Source organism: Parasteatoda tepidariorum, chromosome 4 (assembly GCF_043381705.1).
Source record: "Parasteatoda tepidariorum isolate YZ-2023 chromosome 4, CAS_Ptep_4.0, whole genome shotgun sequence".
NCBI lineage: Eukaryota > Metazoa > Arthropoda > Arachnida > Araneae > Theridiidae > Parasteatoda > Parasteatoda tepidariorum.
In genome coordinates, this window is record NC_092207.1 from 25040860 (window position 1) to 25061594 (window position 20735).

General features: G+C 26.7%; 1 protein-coding gene across 1 annotated transcript in view; it reads left to right on the forward strand.

Annotated features, from left to right (window-relative positions):
- Positions 1-20735, forward strand: part of LOC107447414 (venom protease) — an 80876-nt gene that overhangs the window by 27662 nt on the left and 32479 nt on the right. The window lies entirely within an intron of this gene.

Genomic DNA, 20735 nt, shown 5'->3' on the forward strand with positions numbered 1-20735 from the left:
AAAATGAAGAGGTTATTAAAACTAAATTAATTTAGGTAAAATATTATTTTTCATCATCTTGTCTCATCTGTTCCTGTCACTCCTGCTCCCTTTAAAACATTTTATGATGACATTAGAAATGAATATTAGAGAGATTCTAACTAAAATTTTCTCATGTTTCATTTTACAATAAATACTTTTAAAATAAATTTAGGAATCAAGTAAAATTAAAACTTTATTTTTAATATAATATTAACCAATATACTTTGTTTGTTATATCCGAAATATATGTATTATGCATGTGGCGCTGTAATATCTGAGTTGCTTTACATGTGTGTCGAAACAGAAGTGAGCAACTTTTTTAGCTTTCACGACAGATTACCCATCAAGTTATAATAATTATTGTATTGATAGGATGAAGATAGAAATATGAGTTAGTGTGATGCATGTTATTCTGGTATCCAAGAATTATTCAAAAATGAATAAGGATAAACTACTAAATTATTTTAGTAGATCTGGCAAGGGATGTTATTATTCTTCAAAGGCAGAGAAATAAGATGAGCCCTGAAATTAAGTTCTGAGCAAAATTATTGCCCCAGCAAGGCATTTTACGACTGATATTTTTGAAACAACTAATGCAGCTTGTTTTAATAATTAAAAATAAAAAAATTTAATTTGTCATTTCGTTTGCCGTGAATACGGTGTTCTCCCTAAGCGTTTTTAGAAGGACGGCCACCAATGCGCCCTCTTGCCCTTTTTGTAAAAATAAGCCGCTATCCTTTAAAAACACTGCCTTTTCACTCATATTCCATTTCTTTTTTAAAAATTAATTAGCTGTTTATAATAATCGCACACAAAAATCATCTGTGTTTAAAGGTTCAATTCGGATTATTATTACAAATATTTATTTTGTTATTATTATCAATTGGTTGAATTTTTATTAGCTTCTCGTTTTTCAAAGGGGTATATTAATAAATTTTTTAAATGATTTTAAATTCAAAATTTTTTTTTAAATAAATACTTTTTTTAAATAACAAATGCACCTTTTAATGTTCATTTTTTTAATAATTATCAGTATAAATTATAGAAAAAAAATTTTTAAGCTGTTTGTCAAAAAGCTTTTTTTTGAAAAAAAAAACGCATGCACTAAGATAGTCTCATAGCATACCTTTAATTATTATTTATAAACTACAAATTTTTCTCTTATTTAGATAATGAGTGAAAATTATTTTTTGAACTATACAAATAAAATAGTATAGGACGGTAACTTAAAAATTGTTGAAGGCCAAATTCACTTATTATATATGACGTTACACATTTTGATAAATTTTTACGGTGTTAAGTGAGTGCCCGCTCAAAACTCAAAATGCATATTTCTGTAAGGAAGCACCACGCCCTTTTTTATTCCTAGGGAGAACTCTACTGTGTATCCAATATACACCTCATGTCCAGAAATTAAGAATAATGCCAACTCCTGCAAATAAAGGTTCAGAACCAACATGACTTATTTATAAAGCCCATTTATTGAATAAAAGATAAGGATTCAAAAACGTATGGTACCACTAAAAAAACTACGATATTTGCCCCCTGGCGCAATTATAAAAAAATTTGTCCTTTACAAAAATTTAATATTACATGGTTAGAATGAGGGTTAATACATTGTAGGCGTTTTATGCGATGAAATACTGTCCTATAGTCTTAAAAGTATCTAAAAAAAATATCTAGCTAACACAAGCAGGAATTGAAAAAAAAAACATATAACGAAATCAACTACGAGATCAAGAAAAATAAGGGAACTTGAAAATTTTTGGAATTTGTTGATTAATTTTGGAGATTTAATTTTTGTTAAGAATAGTTTTTGTATTGTATTTAAGGTACCAACCCAATACTGGTATTTCAATTTTTTTTTGCTTAGTTGATGTGCAGTTGTTTTGTCAAATAAATGTGTTTTCATAAATAAAAAAAAACTGTTTTTTCAATATAATTTGATTCGTTACAATCCGAACAATGCCCAGGCATGCTGTAACAAATTATCGAACTGATTCTGCGCCACTCGTCGATCAAGCATGTCCCCCACACGCACTATCGGATTCAAATCAGATGAAAATGCTGGCCATTCGATACGTGAGAAATTTCCTTTGCCGGAACTTTAGAGAGCATTGCTTGATGAGTGGATTAATCTTAACACGGATCAGCTCGATAATGTGATATCGCTCTTAATTATTAAACAGTCAAAAGTAAAAAAAAAAAAAAATATTTCTCATTCATCGAATCATATATTTCAAATTTGTGAAAAAATCGTGCTCTGTGAAAGAAGGTTTCTCAAAACTAATTTTTTTTTAATTTTTGACGAATGTGAAGATCTTAAGCACTCTTCTGTGCAACTGAAAAATAACGGAAGTGCTTCCCGTTAGAATTCGAGAAAAGTATCTTTACAGCTATTTTCTTTTTATTGCTAACGCTATGAACGCAAAAACATAATTTCAGGAAACTAAGTATGAACTACATGTTATATATATATATGTATGAACTACTTATTTTATATTTAAAGTTTAATTCTATGTAAGATTTTTATACTTTAAAACTCAAAATTATTGTTTTTCGTCTTCTTTGCTTACAAGTTACTGTTTTCAGTCTTCATTGTAAATTTGAATCGTTACTTTTCCTAATTCTTCAGAATTAAAATATTTTGATTTGGATCCAATTTCGAAGAGAGGAAGATTTTCTTTGTGGTGGAACAAATAGCGCAGAAACTAATGCTATGAGCACACACCCAGATAAAGTAAATGAGATAGCAATAGCACTTCGATTAATACTAGATTATTAATAATTCGCAAAATCATAGTGATAAATAATAAATCATTAAGTGCAAATAAATTTATTCTCTGCCTTAGTAATGATAGTTGAGGTACTTATTGATAAATAAGGAATTCCGAAATTATTGTACTGATACAACACAACATGAACTATAATTATATGAACTCATTACTATGAATAAATTGTATTAACTATTTTTAAATATTACTTCTTATCTGGCGATTTTTTTATTAAGCATAATACGACCACGCATAGCTTTTTATTGCTATCTTTGTTTCATGATTAAATTAACTAGACGTGGTGTTCAGAAAAAACAATTAGAAAATTTTTTGGAAATTTAATTCATTTACTTTTAAAAGGGAATTACGCATCAACAAAACATAAGAGAAAGCTGTTTACGGAGTCAGTTTTTCGTAAATAAAATTGGAGCAATTCTCAAATAAAATCAGAGCGTTTCAAGTAAAATAGGAAAGTTCTTTTTTTCTTTATTTAGAAATTAGTCATTTCAGTTGCATTAAACAAATAATACGTATTAGAATTTTTTTTTAATTTTTGACTGAATAGACATTTTCTATGCAGAAATGATCTCTTTGTATCTAAGCTGTAAAACTATTAACTGATGAATATAGTTGCACTACTAATTAATAGAATATTACAATGGATGCACGTAATTTTACATTTATATAAACTTTGCATAAATATAAGACATTATGATATTTTTGATTTTCAAAAAAAAAATTTTTTTGCAGTTAGGATTGCAAACTTTATTCCGGTTCAAACTTTATTCCAGTATAAAAAAAAAACTCAAACAGTTTATTGGAATTTTAGGAAATTGTAGAATTTGGAATTATCTTGCTTTAGTTTTTGGTTGAAAAGTATTTTTAACAAGCATAATACTTTAAAAGATAAACAATATGTTATCAATAATCATATAATTCAAATCCAAACAAACTCCTGAAACGTATAAACGCATTGTTGCCACATTTAATAATAGCGATTTTTGATTCGAATATCATCACTTATCAAGCAACTAAAATATAGGCTTTCTTTTAAATAACATTATGCTTAAAATATGTTGATGACACACCTTAGCAACGTTGTTCGCTGATAATTTTTAAATTCAGTGCTATAGATCAATGGTTTCCAACTGGCGGCCCGCAAAGCCTTTTTTGTGGTCCGCGAACTAAAATATATTTTTGTCGTTTTTTGCGGACAATTTTCATAAAAAATCTATATAATTGGTTTAAAATTCTTTCCATTTGTTCATAGCAACCTAATTTCTTCGTTTCTGTGAAATTTAGCATACCAACGGTGCAAAAAGATTTATTTCTCAGAATTTGCATCCAAGAAAATATTTATTCAAATACAAAAATAATCGTGTATGTTGTTCTTTTTTATTTCATTTTTTTGCATTTTGTGAATATAATTTAGCACGTGCGTATCAGAAATTTTCTCGAAGAAATTCTCCCATTTAACTTTTTGAAACCACTCATTTTGGACGAAATTATTTACATTTGTAAATTTTAAAACGCATAAAAGAGGAAATGAATAATATGTTTTATTTAAATTCCTTGAATTGAACATCTCATGAGCGGAGAAGAAAAAAAATAATTTCAGATGTACGAAATTTTTTTGTTCTTGCTATAATTCCTAATAAGTAGAAAAAATCACAGAATTAAATTTAAAAGAAGAAAAAAATCTTGTCAATAAGTTTCTGATTAAGATAAGATTCAAAATGATGCGTAACAAACATTATTTGTAAAGCTTCTGTTATTTTGTTTCCTAATATTAAACACACTTTGATAAAAATCTAGCAGTAATATTTAATGTTCCTTCAAACATAAAGAGTCCTATATAAGAATTTGATAAGGTTGTGGCCTGCCATTTGACTGGTGTTTTTAATTGCGGCCCCCGGCCACATGTAAGTTGGAAACCCTTGCTATAGATCAATCAACTTACACCTATAATATTTACGGGCTAAATTTTTAGAGTTCAAGTTTCTGCAAACGCAAACATTAAATATTACATGCATAATGAAAGGATTTTTCGAAGGAATAATGAATACTACAAAATTCAAAATTCTTTCATTACAAAAATTCAAAACTTTTCTTCAAAACGATAATCTTCTCTTTATGAATAACATTTTTTTAAAAATCTGCAAGCAAAGTAAATGGAAATTATTTTCTATTAGAATTTTTTAGATTGCTCAATTACGTGCAGTATGAGATAACTTGTTATCGCATAGGTGGAAGTCAATGGATTAAAAGAAATTTTTGTTTCCTCTTCCCCCTTCAAATGACACTGGAACTGACGGAAGTAAAAAATTTCCTTCCCTTAGTACCCACTTTAAAGTGTATTCAGGTCATGGCCTCACCATCTGTTACTATTTTGACTTGGTTATAGTTAAATTTATAACTAAAACAATTTGATTGAACGATTATTATTTTTTAATTTTACTACTTTTATTAATAGGATTAGCATTAATTATTTATTATTGTTGGATTAATAATTATGTTATAAGATTATAGTTAAATTGACTGGGATATAGTTAAATTTATAACTAAAACAATTTGATTGAATGATTATTATTTTTAATTTTATTACTTTTGTTAATAGGATTAGCATTAATTACTTATTATTGTTGGATTAATAATTATATTATAAGATTATAGTTAAAGTGACTGGGTTATAGTTAAATTTATAACTAAAACAATTTGATTGAACAATTATTATTTTTTAATTTTATTGCTTTTATTAATAGTATTAGCATTAATTATTTATTATTGTTGGATTGATAATTATATTATAAAGTTATAGTTAAATTGACTGGGTTATAGTTAAATTTATAACTAAAACAATTTGATTGAATTATTATTATTTTTTAATTTTATTACTTTTGTTAATAGGATTAGCATTAATTATTTATTATTGTTGGATTGATAATTATATTATAAGATTATAGTTAAAGTGACTGGGTTATAGTTAAATTTATAACTAAAACAATTTGATTGAATGATTATTATTTTTTAATTTTATTACTTTTGTTACTAGGATTAGCATGAATTATTTATTATTGTTGCATCAATAATTATATTATAGGATTATAAGACTGATAAATAATTTATTTTGTTACAAGAAATTAGTACTTTAGTATGAAAAAGCCACACCCGAAATTCTTGTGCGTAAATGCTATTTATAAACTAATACTGCTACTAGTAAAATACCTTGTTGAAACAATAACACGTTTAAACAAATTTAGCACAATTTCAATGAAATATTACCAGCAAAATATCTTGTTCAAAAAATAGCACTTAAAAATGTATAGTTTTTGAGTTTCATTTTAAAATGCAATTATTTATATTTTAAGTCAAAAATTATTATGCAATTAATTATTATTATTATGCAATGCACTTATTTATGTTTTAAGTAAAATTATATCAAGAGAATGATGGTTAAATCAAAAATATTAAAATAATTTAGATTATTAATATACTTAAATAATTGTATTATAAAACTCTATCAAAGACTTATAGTATAATACCCGCTCTTTAACATTATTATTTTTCTCTATTTCTCCATTATTTTTTAGAAGAATTACATTTACAATTTTCGCCAAAAATAAATTTACTGAGGTACTCTAATTTAAAAATCTTTAACGTCTATTCCCTATCAACTTATTCAAATTAAGAATATTAAGATAAATTTTTAAAGATTTTGTTAATTTTCAATATTATTAATGTAAATAATCTTTTTCGAGTTATTGGCACGATAGTATTATAAATTTATTTAGCAATAGCACACTGTTTGATTTTTCTCGGAAAAAATTTTCAAAAAAAACTTTTTAAATATTAGCTTACCATGTCAAACAAAATTAGTCTAATAACCATAAAAAATCTATCCAAACTGTTACCTTACTTGAAAAATCGTTTACTGTCTATTTTCACTAAATATGGTTAAACAACCAGAATTTTGTCCGCGCCGACCATTCCCACCTTTTGAAGACACATGGTTCCTTGCAGCTTGGTTCATACAATAGCAGAGAGGGCTAATATGTCATTCTCGCAACAGGCTGGACAAGGGTTCGAATTCCAGTGTTGATACCGCAATATTTTAACCGTCCTATTCCAATGTCCTACACTTCCCATTTAAGAACGCTTGACTATTGGAATACGAAACTCTCATTCGCACATAGATGGCAGCGCAAGAGATCTGCTTAACACAAAAAAGTCTAACATTTCTCAACCCTCAAGATAAATGGCACCACCAGAGAAACTAATTAAACCACATTTCATGGTTCATTACATTACATTTTTCCACATTCTAATTTTTTCATTCTATTCCATTATTTTTCTCAAGTTCAATACTTTGTCATTAAACACGACTCAACCACAATTTAATCTTTACAAATTTGGAATCATGCAAGTTGTAAATGGTTAGAAAAACGTGAAACTCTTCAGGCACGGTTTTAACATCATACCAGTTGTAAACGGTTTGAAAACCATAAAGGTAAAGAATTCATCCTAACTGTAAACTTAACCGGAGGGACAGACTGTTGCCAATTATCTCTCCGTAATTTTAAAATGGAAATTCCAGCGATGCAAGGTCTTACAAATTGCTTTTCTCAAACATACATTTACGATAGAAATACGAATTTGGAAACTAATGATGCTTAATTTAACTATAGTAATTATTGGTTTAAATCTTAAAATTATTTGTCTTGCACAGTTTTAAACAATATTAAATTTTAACAATCCTTTATAACTCTAATTTGCAAAATTTACTTGCATATTGAAAATTGTAAAACATTTTAGAAAGCACTACCTTCCTTTATACCATTACCAAAATGTTTCTCTCTAAATACACTATGGGTTTTCAACATTTTATTCTAGCTATGATAGAGCAATATTTTTTAGGCAATTGATTGAATGTTAGATTTTAAAGTTGTATATGAAAATTGTCTATGATAAATATTAAAAACAAATACGTATAGTGTTAAATAAGTAGTCCCAAGAAACTATAGCGATGAGATATTATTTGATAAAAACTTCATTCGCTTCAAAACTATTCAAATCGGAAATATAAGTCGACATGTTTCAAGCGCTGAAAAACGGGTGCCCATTTTCAAGACATGCCAGATGTGAATGAAAAGGAACAAAAGTGAAAAGTGATAAAACTTAAAAAAAAAACCATAGTAGCTGAGAGAGAAAGAGATAAAAAAACAGAACACGAAACCACATTGGTCAAGAAGACTAAATCAAAGTAAAATACAATTCCACGAGCTATGAAGAGGTATTTGGAACTAATGTCGTTAACAAGGGAATCAACATTCATATGAATAAAACAAGATTCCAGGATATCAGGATGAGTTGATGTGACTGAGTCTTTTTAGGGATCTCTTAGCCTCTTAAAGATTCTGTAAGTTTTGATAGTCACGGGAGCATTTAACACATTCCTTGTCAGAGCAACCCTTGGTTACATCAGAAAAACTAAACGCACTTTAAAATTTAGATTCGAAGAACAGAATAATCCGTTTTCAAGAATATGGGAAATCATCAATTGCTGCAAATTGGGTTCTTGGTCATAAATTCAATTTCAACAATACTAAAATTATTTTTACCTCATCGAAATCAGCTCATCTTGACGTCTTGGGATCTTGCTTTATTAGCACATTTAAGAACTCCCCCTGAACCGTTAAGATTGAGTCTTAGTAGGTGAAAATCAGACCATTAGAACGAAAATTTTTCAAGATGGTTCTATTTTTGCGTTTTATACTTTTTCAGTTTACAGAAAAAATTATCAAATCTCTTCACGTCCCTCAGCAATTTAGAGATTTTAAGACTTATTGATAATTGTCTTATCAAACGTCCATTAATTTCATGCAACGTTTGTTTGATAAAATCATCCTTCCTTTTTTTTATGGAACAGTGATTTTTGAATTGACTGACGTAACTCTGTTATCGATGCTCTGAAATTTATCATTCAATCCACATAAAGAACTTTTATTGACTTTCTAATCTTTTAAAATTCCAATTGATTGTTTATAACGGAAGTTATAAAAAAATTTGGAAATCAAATCATTTTTGCGAAATGTGTAAGTGCAACTTAAAAAGCTTTTTAAGTAACATTAAGTTAAGCATTCCGGCAACAACCAATTGTGGAACAGAAGGAATCGGGTAAGTAAGAGCTCAAAAATTATGCAATCAACGGTCTGCTGATGGTTATGTGGCCAGCATTGCAGGTACCCATAGATCTGAAGCTGGGTGGGCTTTAAACCACCATGGAGAATAGAACCCCAGTTTAGTAACATAAATGGTGTTGAGTATTTACGAAGTTCAAGTAACGATGCTTATAAAATAAAAATTATTAACTATTAGTAAAAAATAAGGTATATTTTGGGTGACACTTTTTCTGGCAGTCAAAGAATTTTTAGAACAACATTAACATTGTTCTCTTAGTATAAAATGTAGGTTTCCCACTCAATGTCAGAAGAAAAATTCCCTGACTTTTCCAGCAGATAAACTATATAATGAAATCCATACCGTATTTTATCTATACCCTGCAATTTTTTATAAGGAAACTTTGATATTTTTTGTTTGTACTGTCAAATATTAGATTTTGTGGGCAAAAAATTGCAATGGAATGAGAATGGAATCATGGAAAAGTTTCGCTAAAAGTGGAATTTTATAAAATAATTATTTAACTCGAATCTCAATAACAGAGTACCGTTACTGACAATTCCAAGACTAGATTCCTATATCATACATGGCTATCTTCCAGGTATGATATAGGAATTTTTTAGTTTTCTTTTGTTAAAAAGTGCAAATTTTACTGACCATTCCTTGCTTTTTAGCGTTAAAATAAAATTCCCCGACCATTCCAGGTTTTTCCTGTTCTCCCTGCTCCATGGGACCCCTGAAAATGTTATTGTCAGAATGTTGTATGCGATTCTAAACTTGCTAAGAAATTGCTTCGCCATTGAACTATAATATCTACATAGCCGTGTGACAAAATGCAACCAAGTTGAAATTATATGTTTATGCGTTATGTAATATAGTGTTGCTTTTTTAATCATCTGTAAGTAGATTTACTCATTTGAATATGGTTTTTATTTGATTAAATATGTTTCTATTCGTAAATTTACCCACGCGGATCTTTGTATTTGTTGTTGTAATAGCTTTTAGAACGATTTAAAAAATTTCAGTTAAAGTCTACTTTGTGAAAGAAAATCAACTTTGTAGTAAAAAAATTAAAATGATTTGTTATGCAATATTTATCGTTACGTTATTACACATAATAATATTTTTCATGACGTAATAATATATAATTTTGTTTTTTGTAACAACATTTTCAAATCAAATGTTAAAAATTTAGAAAACTACGATAACAATGAACAACTCATTGTTTTTTAACTTTCCTAAGTAACCTTATAAATGATTTCTTTAATAAAATTCACTTTCTTATAAGATTTTTATACGATCTAATTAGAATTTTTTTTTTATAAGTTTGAGAGTTTCATATTCTGAACTCTAATTAAGTTACATGATGTAATTTATACAAAAAAATGTTTAGCTATTTAGTTGAATATTTTTTAATGTGACTAATCATTTATTTGAATTCTTTTAATATGAATAACAATTGGTACAATATTTTAATAGAATATTTTAATAAAAATAAGAATTTGAAACTAGAAATAACATAGTATTTTAATTTCATAAGTAAAAAAAATTAGACTGTGCTGAAAATAATAATGTAATCATGATATTTAACAAAATAAAAACAAAGCATTAACTTTTAATAATATAGTATTAACGTGTATTAAATTTTTACCTCTCATTAATTTCATTGTTTTTATATTTGTTTATAAATAAATCTAATAAAACAATCATTCATTAAAATTTTTAATTGCTCAAAAGAGACTGCAAATAACAGTTTTGAAAGTTTTCAACGCAATTCTGTGAATACACCATCAACAGTTTGATTTTTTTCTCCCAATCCTTTAAAATCAATAAAAATAAAAAAAATTTAAAAATAAAATTTAAAAAAAAGGAAAGTGCAAAATGGTTTTGAAACTACTAAGGCTAAAAATATTTTTTTTTCAAATGCAATAAATTCATAACTTATAAATAAATTACAAAATTAATAAAAAAATTGTCTCATTAAATAATGATTTAAACTAAAAAATATTTAAAATTAAAATAAATTAAATGTTCCACTGTTATTCTTAAGTGTAGTGTTAAGCTGATAGAATTACAATTACTTCTAAATTAGTTAGATTAAGCTTTTGTTAATGACAAAACTTTGAAGGGATTTCTAAATTCCAAATCTTTTGATATTTAAAAGTTCAGGCAAATTGCGTTGTTATTATTATACTAAGGTAATGTTTAAAAGTTAGAAAAGGTAATATAAAATAATTTACGTCTGCTTTGCTTGGCTTTAAAAGACGAACATAATTTTGCCAAAAAAATCTAAATAGAATGCTATTTTTCATATTTACAATAAATGAATATTAACAAACAACGTTTCAAAAGTATAAACAGGATTAATAAAAAAAAAAATATATTGATATACGATTTCCGAAAAAATGAATATTTCAACCAGTGAAGCCCTTTAAAAGTACAAAAGTACAAAAAAAAAACCACTTAAAAGTACAAAATAAAAATAATTTTCATGTATTATGTATAAAATTGTTAAGTCATTCAAAATAGCAAAATGAAAATATTCCCAATTTTAAAAGTTTCAAGTTTAAAAACTTAATCTCAGAGGAATTTTTATGAACTTACAAGATTATAATTGAAAATGGAATTATTGAATGCCTGTTCTCACACATTATTCACGGTCTAACAATTATTCCTTATTTTTTACTTCACTGGAAATAAAAAACATAATATTTTATTCTTAACTTTTAGAGTCTGATAGCTTTTTAGAGCACGATTGTTTTAATTGAAACTCGTGTGTAGTTTTAGGTGGCCAGGTCAAACATTTTTTTTTTGATAAATCTGCATAAAAAAAAAAACTTAAAACTAGTTGTAATAGTTTGATTTTTAGTATTTATATTTAGAGTCTGAAAATTCTTTATTAGTTTATTCTTTACAAATTTATTTATAAAATTGTACATTATTAGTCTAAAGACTCTTTCTTTTTATGAGAACATTTTATTCATTTATGATTTTTATCACACGATTAAAAATTGGAAAGGAGATGAATCGTAATTTCGCTTAAATTTGCTGCAAGCTTTTATTTAGTATGTTTAAGATCATCGTGCTTGGTCAAAATCTGATTTCTAGATCGAAAGTTGTTCACTATTTACGTTAATTGTCTTTCTACTGTACGTGAATGTTTGACAAATGAAGTACCGAAAAGCTCTTCAAGCAAAGACGCTAAATAAATCAATGCAATCATAATTTTTACACTTGATTACATGATAATATGGTTCAATTTTAACGCAAGCATTAATTATTTTAACACCTTATGAAATTTAAAACAAATCTGTTCCGTATTATGGTTTTTGATACTTATTTTCGGTAAATTATGAATGTTTTGTTGCATTTATACAATATATGGTCTACTTCGGGTGTGGGTATTTCAAATTTGAAATTAGTTTACGTCCTAAAGCTAAAAATTTTTTTAATGACATTTTCAGTCGATTTTTTGTCAAAATGTTAAAGTTTAAAAACGTTATAATGGAGATAGATTAGAAACGTTATAATAAATAGGGATGTTTTCCCATTGTGACCTGTTCAGAAGCATACGAAAAAGAAGTTCATGATAGGGAAGTGTCTCAAGCGGCGTATGACGACACTTCCGGGCACGGGTTCCTATGTAATTTTAATCCTGATGATGTAACCTAAGTTTTTCGAAACATTTATGCTACCGCAAAATTATGCAACATTTATGCTAGTTATATATAACGTTTTTGTAAATTTACATTTCGACAAAAAATAGACTAAAAATATCATTAAAAAAACGGCAGCTTATTTAGAGAAAGTGATTGCAGATTTAAAATCAGCGGTAAAAATAATATATCTTAAAAAAATTTCATGCAACAGAAAAAAAAAAGATCCCCATTGTTATCAATTAAGCCTTTTTATTCGCGATATTTTATTATTACACTATTCTCATGTCATTATTTCTAACAGTTTTCAAAAATTTTGTTGCACAATTTTTAAAAATATGTATATTTGCTGAAATATTTTCATGGTTTTTCGTACTACTCAAATTTGAATTAAAATTGAGTTCTGCATCAATTTTTAAAATCAAAACAAAACCAGCATAACTACAGGCTATACGGCTAGGAAAATAAAAATTTAGTCCCGATATTTACAAAGCATTCTCATCTAAAACCTTCATTATTCTTCTTGAGGTCACGTTGTTCGTGTTTATTAAACGATAATGAATGAATAAGTTTTGTTGTTCGAGTTAAAAAAAAAAAAAATTTCCTTTCAAAACTGTAATAGTAATTTAATTACTATATTTTGTTTTTAAAAAAATATTTCTTAAACTCGTCTATCATTATAATTTTTGATTGAGTTTTCTATACTTCAAAAGATTTTATATTATAACTACAATCAAAATCTTAAGCTCTTAATATAACTGAGAAAATTTTTAATGAAGCATCGCGACCTAAACATTTTATATTGAAAAATTTAGATGAGAGTCAACAAAACTTGTAAGAGGGTTTAACTGGGGGAAATTAAATGAACTCTTTCTGTGTTGTGTATATTAAATTAGAAACATCTCCTACATACTTAATCCGAGTAATAAAAGCTATTCCTGTGTTTTTTAGAAAAAAGTAATGCATATTCTTTATAAATTGATCCCATTTTATTAATATTCATATTCAGTTAATAGTTACCACATTAATAATCACCATTTAATTATTTTATCAAAACAAATAACTTTGAAATGTATTTGATAATATGGCATTATTTTTAAAATTTAATAATCACGTTTAATTTCAAAGCGCTAAAGAAGGCTTAAGAGATGACTAGAAATACTTTTCAGTTTTTCAAACATGAAAATTAATTAAATAATTTTGATTTTATTTTAAACTCGATTATCGCATCAACCTTTAGTTAGAAAATACGCTGGACTTTTGTATTTGTTAAAAAGATTATTTTCTGTCACTTATAATTAGAGTTAAGTTCTTAATCGCTCGAGCATGTTAAAAAATCTGAGCTTTAAAAGCAAACACTTTCATTGAAAAAAGCTTTCAACTTAAACACAGGAAATAACTTCCTCTTTATAAATTCAGCAGAAGATTTTTGTTACTACTTTTATGCATATATGGGTCACTGAAGTCTGGCGGAATCTGCATGCATCCAAAACAATAAGTAATTTTGGAAAATAATAATACCGTTGATCTTGAATGCCTACAATAATATTACAAATTGGAATATTTTAAGGCACAGATGTGAAATTTGAAAGTGAAATCTCAATTCATTTACAACAGCAAATAATTTCAATCCATAGCTGATCATACTTTTACAATGTTTTTTTTCTCCATAACCAAGGTCATTAAGCTGTGTCCTTTTAGAATTTATCAATGTCGACATTTTGCTTTTTCTTCATTTTATAAGAAATAGCTTTTGTTTTCATCTTCTACAAGCGTAACATGTACTTTTGGATTTTAAAAATAAATTTTTTTTTGTTATTCGTTTTGATATGACAGTTAACATTCTCTGAAATAAAATAATTAATAATTTTAACTAAAAAATTATTTTTTTTATTGAATTATTTTAGTGGAATTAAAATATTTTACAAAGCGAAGATAATAGATGCATTAAGGAAAAAGAATGCAACTCCTTGCCTTAAAATTTTAATTTAATTATAAGAAGAATCAACGCGTTATGAAAATAAATCCTGCGAGCCACTAAAACGACCTCAATATGAATGTTGTCAAATTCTCAATCAAATATATTAAAAATTAGTAAGGTTCATACTGTCAAGCATTTAATAAAATCAATTGAAAATCGGATACAATTTTTCTTACGAATACATTTTTTTACATTTGTGAACAAAGCATTGTTTAATATTTCTTTATAAGAAAGTAAAATATTTGCACCATATTTGTCTTAAAGTTTTATAACCTGTATATTTTATACACTATTATTTTTAGTTGTTTATAATTCAGTTATTGAATTTTTGAATACTAATGCGCTAAGGAACATTACTTAACCACGAAAAAAGAATGACTAAGATTCACATCTAAAAACTTTCTGAAAAATCGATGTAGTGTCTTTTACTTTCATCATTTTGAAATTCAGCTCTTTTATAAAATATGAAAAATTAAAACTTTTGGGGTACAAATTATTTAATAGATATGGTTTATAAGAAAAACTTTAAAGATTTTGTTTTCTTTAAATTTTTTAAAACTTTGTTTTTTTTTAAATATATAAACACCCTTTTTATAAATGCACATTTGAATATTAATTTTCTCATAATTTTTGGTTTAAATTATAGAAAAAAGCTTTCTAGTTGTTTAATTATGTCAATTACATATTTCTTTAGTTTACTTTTTTCGAAAAACTTTTATGCACAGAGATTGTATTTTAGTACGCTTTTAATTATTTTTTTATGAACTGCAGATTTTTCTCTTATTTTGACAAAGAGGGAGAATTACTTTTTGAATATACACATGAAATAGTATAACATAATAACTTGAAAATTGTAGACAAAATTCAGTTATTACATGATATTACACATTTTGATAAATTTTTAAGGTGTTAAGTGAGTGCCCTTTCAAGACTCAAAGTGCTCTTTTCCGTAAGGAAGTACCCTGTCCTTCTTTATTCCTAGGGGGGACTTTGTGTAATTTAATATGTTTCATATTTTAATTTGATATGTGTCAGGACATATGTTAAAAATAAAAATGTAAAATGAATTTCGTTGCATTTCAAAGAAATTATTTGAAAGTCTCTAAAAATGATGTTAATTTATAAATCATTTAGTAAATAGTTTTCATTTTTACACGCACATAACTTAATTGCTGTATATTTTGTCAAGTAAAACAATATTTTTTGTAGAAATTACCAATTTAAATTACGGTAACAAATAAAAAACTTCCATTTAATAAATATTAATTTATTTTTCGAATGCATAATATGAGTAGGATACATAATTAAGTTTTTAAGAGCCCAAAAATTATTAATATCTAAGCTAAAATGCCCCAGTTTTTTTTTAATAATTGTCGTTCAAAAAATTATTTAATTCAGTGTTGCTTGTTAATACTATTCTAATGTCCTAAAATTCGTAACCAACGTTGGTATGAACTACATAATGAGAAAACATTTCCTGGTACATATTACTTCCATTCTTCAATTTATAAATTTGAACTTCAATTGTTAAGACTTTTTAGTAATTATTAAAAAATACACAAAGAAATACTTCCTGCTCATGATTTGCTTCGTTCATAAAGTTAAAAGGAGACATCACGAGTAGTCTTGTCTTTGTTAATGATATTCGTTATCAATGAAATAATAACAGGTTAATAACAAATAAACGGGGTTGACACTACTGTATTAAATATTTGTAATTTTGAAACTGTTGTGAGCATAATGCAACTAAATAAACACGTAATTATAGAAAAATAGACCAAATTCTTTTTTATATGAGTAGAGAGCATAATTGTTTCAAAACGTAAATGCTTAAATCATTTGAACTAACTCAATTATGTTGTAAAATGTAAGCAAAGTTCTCCCTAGGAATAAAAAAATTGAAAGAACCTTTCTCACAGAAAATGGCATTTTGAGTTTCGAAAGGACACTCACTTAACACTGTAAAAATGTATCAAAATGTGTGATATTATGTAATAACTTCTCAACAATTTTTAAAGTACCTTCTTATACTATTTTATGTGTATATTTCAAAAAGTGATTCTCACTATAATAACTCACTCAAAATAAGAGAAACTCAGTTATTTTGTAAAATGTAAACAAAGTTCTCCCTAGGAATAAAAAAATTGAAAGAACCTTCCTCACAGAAAATGGCAGTTTGAGTTTCGAAACGACACTCACTTAACACAGTAAAAATGTATCAAAATGTGTAATATTATGTAATAACTCCTCAACAATTTTTAAAATACCTTCTTATACTACTTTATGTGTATATTTCAAAAACTGATTCTCACTATAATAACTCACTCAAAATAAGAGAAACTCAGTTATGTTGTAAAATGTAAGTTAAGTTATCCCTGAGAATAAAAAAATTGAAAGAACCTTTCTCACAGAAAATGGCATTTTGAGTTTTGAAACGACACTCACTTAACACTTTAAAAATGTATCAAAATGTGTAATATTATGTAATAACTCCTCAACAATTTTTAAAATACTTTCTTATACTATTTTGTGTGTATATTTCAAAAAGTAATTCTTACTATAATAACCCACTCAAAATAAGAGAAAAATTGAATGTTTATAAAGAATAATTAAAGGCATGCTAAAAGACAATCTCTTTGCATAAACTGCTTTCAGAAAAACTAAACTAAAAAAAAAATATTAATTGATTTGAATAATATGCTTGTCTGTACATTTAACTTTTAAACTAAAAAGTTCATATTACTTTGTCCTTTTGTATAAACTAAGGTTGGCATAAATATTTTTTTTCTTTTAATTATTCGATGCATTCTTAAAAGTAACTTTATAGAAAAATGTGATGTTTATAAAAAATAATTAAAGGCATGCTAAAAGACAATCTTTGTGCATAAATTGTTTTCAAAAAAAGTAAACCAAAAAAATTTATTAATTAATTTGAATAATATGTATGTCTAGTAGTATAGCTTTTAAACTAAAAGGTTCATATTACTTTGTCCTTTTGTTAAGGTTGGCACAAATAATTTTTTTTTTATTGTTCGATGCATTCTTAAAAGCAACTTTATAAAGTTTCCGACATATTTGTGAACATATAGTGGTCCATATCTAAGCTTTATATTTTTGTAATAAATATATACATTAAATTTCGACCACTATATGTCATATTTTTCAAACATTTTATGGGTAATTTAAATTGGGTTGAAAAACCATGCATAACAAATCTCTCAACCTGAATATTCTTCACAAAATTGCTTGCAATATTTTGAATATTTCATTCCCTGACCAAATTAGCTTTTGAGTAGCATTGTGTTAACTTCAGTGGCAATTCTATCAATTTTATTGAGAAAACGTATAATCAGTATTATTTGAATAAAAAATTAAGCACTTGTTTTTTTTTTAAAAAAAAGAAGAAAAAAAAAAGAATTGATAATGAAATAGATTCAGCTGAATAATGCGAAACACAATGTTCTCTGAGTCACTTTTAACCCTTTAAACTGTTGATCTCGAATTCAGTTCGAGGAGCAACCTCATTGCTTTTCTACGCTTAATACCAGTTTTCTCTCGAGTTTATTCAGTGAAGAAACAGTGCTGGACTGAGAAATGTTAGTAACAAAAAAGCACAGGTAGCGGAGGGACAACTGAAAGGAACCCCAATTGTAAGTTGTTTTAAAAATTAAAATCTAATTATTAATTTCTTTATCTTGTTTCGAATTCATTTTAAGCAATAATCGTAGTTTGATACATCCTAAAAATTATTTATCGATATTTGCATTTAAAAACTTTTATATTCAATAAGGGAAAATTTCTTTAAAAACTATCTAATATTAGAGCATACTATATTTATAGTTGCAAAACTTTTTTTTCCTCTCGGTTAAACATTATTAATCAATATTTTAATCTAAATTTCACTATCTACGTTAAAAAGTATTAGAATTTCATAAAGAAATAAAATGGTTATGCTGATTATAATGCTGATTAAAGTTAAATTTGGTAAATAAGCTCAGAAATTTCAGTAACTGAAACCATCCAATTTTTTCACCATGTTATATTTCGGAATATTTTAATAATTTGTACATAAAAAAAGCGAAGGTTGTAGAAAAAGTAAGTTGGAAACAAAAATTTGAAATTTTATAAGAAAATGACTAGAATCCATCAGTTGAAAAACTATTCGTTTTCCCAGAGTTTATTTATTAAAGTGCTTTTCGGTATTTCATTTAATAAACATAAGGTAAGTACAAAGATAAGGAACGGAATTACTGAATAACTTTCAATCTAGAAATCAGATTTTCACCAAACATGATGATCTTAAACATACTAATTAGTTTGTGCAGACAATATTTTAAGTTACGAAATCAGACACCAAAGCGTGTTTCCTTTGAACAAATATGCCTTTTTTTATGGAATTAGATTATCTACTCTCAAATCAGGCATAATCAGGGAGGTAGCCGCAATCTGTAAATTATGGTCTCAATAGTTTGGTTAGGAGTGTGATCCAACTCTAAGAATAATGTTAATAGCTTCTAGTTATGAATAGCTTATAGTTATGCATAGCTTCATAATGTTAATTTCACTTTAAGCGCATTTTGTCTCATTTCCGTAGGACAAATTAAAAATACATAATTGTAAAACATAATACATAATTTTATGTAAAATGTTATATTTTACAATTATATCTATATATATTTTAATTCTTTGATTAAAACAAAAGCTGTGAATTGTAAAGTATACAAATTTCTACATAATTTAAAGCTATGTATTTTTAACCACAATTTACATAAGAAATCAGATTTATATGCTCTATAATGCTAAGTACTCTATAATATCAGTATATAGAGTACCTAGTAGAAGTATATATTGCCCTCAAGATTCGAAATTAGTCGAATAGTTCTTGAGGACAATATATACGCCTACTAGGTACTCTATATACGGAAATGTGTTTAACAAAGTTAAGTTCCCTGGTGACAACATTTAATATTGCATCATCTCCCGTTTTTAGTTCATTGATATCAACTTTTAATAATCCACACTTTCTTATTTCTATTTTTCCAATAATTGTAAAAATATCTCATATTTTATTTTTTATTGTGTATAAAATTAAGTCTTCAAGCTAAATTTAAAAATAACGAAATTTTTAACCATATTCAACAAAAAATGAAACAAAATAGTGAGTCTTGTAGGACATTTTTTAACATTTTATTATTATTTATAATTGCTTATTATTTAAATCCTCATTTTCGTTTCATTGAATTTCCTTTTGTTCTCGAGTGTTTACACGAAGAATCGTACAAGTACTTCATTAGGTTATGAAAGGTAATAAGTTACCGTCCGTATCGATGTTTTGCTTCATTTATGACTGAAATTGTTTTGTTTCTTTTGTCTTCAAATAGTTACATTTTTCATATTAGGAGTTAATCAACCAGATATATAGGTTATAGATTCCAATTAAGGAGCCCTTTCATTACTAACCTACTGCGGTAACTAGCCATTTGAAGTTGAACACAAAATCGTTGATTGGTGAGGAGAATTGCTATAAACATACGTAGGTTTCAGTTACAATTTTTCTGTCGCGACCTTAGCAGTGCACTTGGACTCATATTCTGATTCGGCTCTTAATTGGTGACATTTCGAACAAAGGGCCAAACATAACACTGGTTTACGATTTCAATCTGAGTTGATCCAAGCGTGTCAGAAACGATTTGACGAAAAGAAAAGTGATCACGCTCCGCTTCCGCTTTTTTTTATGAAATTTAAAATTTTTCTTTGCTTCTTTCCGCTAGAAAAGTGAAATCGGATTTTTCGCCTATTCGCCGCCCTTCTTCCTCGTCTATTAGTTCAGTTGTCCGAGCCCTCGTTGCTGTCTCCACTAGATGGCGTTGATTTATGTGATATCGGGTTATGGAGGACGAGGTTCAGTGATTTTTTAGAGAGTGAAAAAGCACTTAACCATTTGGTGTGAACGGGCTACTTAGGTTCAAATGTTAATGATCATCTAAACATTAACACAGGTAATTTAATTTTTTTATATATATATTTAGATATACTTTCTCAAAATAGCTATTTTTTAATTAAAGATATTAATTTAATTTTAATGAATAAATTATTTTGCTAAATAATATGTTTAAAATTATTTTG